We start from the raw sequence: 1597 nt of genomic DNA on the forward strand, positions 1-1597 counted from the left end.
CACACACAGACACACACATAAACAGTCTGTGCATAGACCCAGGTTTAACTTGTGGAGTAACTGGTAATTGGAGCTATTTTCACCCCCCTCCCGGCTCCCCCTCGACTCCCCCACTGTGGTTTATCCTTTAAAGGAAAATAACCCTTTAACCCATTTGTTGCTATGGCAACAGAAGCTGGCTCCAGGCCGAAGGGCTTAACATAGAGATATGTCGAGATAGACGGATCAAAACATGCCGTTTCTATAGTCCAATTCAGTGCCTGCTATCAGCAACAAGGTAAACAGAAAGAAAGAGTCAACCATAGATACACGTCGGGGTTAGACAGATGAAAATATAGAGCCTTGAAAGAAAAAACAACAGCCAGGCAGTCCTTACCGCCACTACAGAGTCAAATCCTTATTTTTATTATTATTATTATTATTATAATTTGTATGTATTTCCCTATGCATTAGTAAGCTGTTTCACATTGCCCGTCTTTAACTGTTGACCCACAGAGACAAATTATCAATGGAGCGTGTCGGTGTCACAACGACCTGAACAATTTGAGATACTTTTCCAATGCAGGAAACAAGAGAATTAATTCTCCCTCATTTTTCTGGCATAACAGGTCAGAATTTAGAAAATCACAAAAATAGCAGCAAACAGGGACTTTTAGTGTGAAAATATCCAATAATAATAACAAGAAGAATTCAGAAATCCCTGTAAACACCGGCAAAATTTAAGTTAGGTATGGTGTGCAGAAGAATGCTTTTGACTCTTGTTCTGGTCTGTTTGCTGTTGTTGTTTGTCAAAAGTGAACTCTAGCTGAAAGTGCAAATAGAGAGCATAGGTTATATTCATGTCAATATCTGGCCAATACCTCCTGTTAAAACAGGCAAAATCTGGCTTAAGTTTGGTTTACAGTAGAGAACGCTTACGCTTCTCTTACTGCCTGTTTGTATCAGCAAATTATTCACCAATATCAAGAGAACGTGGACGCTGTAAAAAGTGAACTCTGGCTAAAATTTCAGGCTAGTAAGCGTGTCATAAATGTTGGTATCGGTTTCCAAAATGTGTCTTGATCTCATTTGTGCTGTTTGTTGTCTTTCCCCACTTTGTTGTGTATCTACAGAGACCTGCGGTTTCAACAGTCCGAGTCAGTGCCTCCTATCAGTTACAGGGTTTGACAGAGAGGCATCCAGAGCAGCCAGTCATAAGCATGACAGAGAGGGGGGGAGGGAGGGCTCGGACGCTCTGGTAACAGGGGGGGTCAACTTGTTCTATTGCACGTATGTTTCTGCCTTTTCTTCATTTCTGGCTTCCAAAAAAATCTCACAGTTATAAACAGGCAGCAAGTAGCATTATTTTTGTTTTTTGTTTAAATAAAAAAAAAAAAAAAAGAGGAGAAAAAGCTATGGACAAGTACAGAAAAGCGCTCAATTAAATTGCAGCCCAAAACAGGATATAATAATAATAATAATAATATTAATAATATTCAACAAGAATATTCACAAAAACAACAGCAATAACCATATATAGCTACACAGGCAGAAAAAGTAACGTTTACCTGTATATATATATTTATAAAAAAAACAGAAAAAAAAAAAAAAAAGGGGG

The 1597-nt window shown here is 38.4% G+C and overlaps 1 protein-coding gene across 4 annotated transcripts in view; it reads right to left on the reverse strand.

Moving 5' to 3' along the window:
• Positions 1 to 1597, reverse strand: part of mideasb (mitotic deacetylase associated SANT domain protein b) — a 23720-nt gene that overhangs the window by 569 nt on the left and 21554 nt on the right. The gene's annotated exons all lie outside the window — the stretch shown is intronic.

The sequence above is a fragment of the Morone saxatilis genome, unplaced genomic scaffold, assembly GCF_004916995.1.
Source record: "Morone saxatilis isolate NCDOM2014 unplaced genomic scaffold, NCSU_SB_2.0 Contig3, whole genome shotgun sequence".
Classification (NCBI taxonomy): domain Eukaryota; kingdom Metazoa; phylum Chordata; class Actinopteri; family Moronidae; genus Morone; species Morone saxatilis.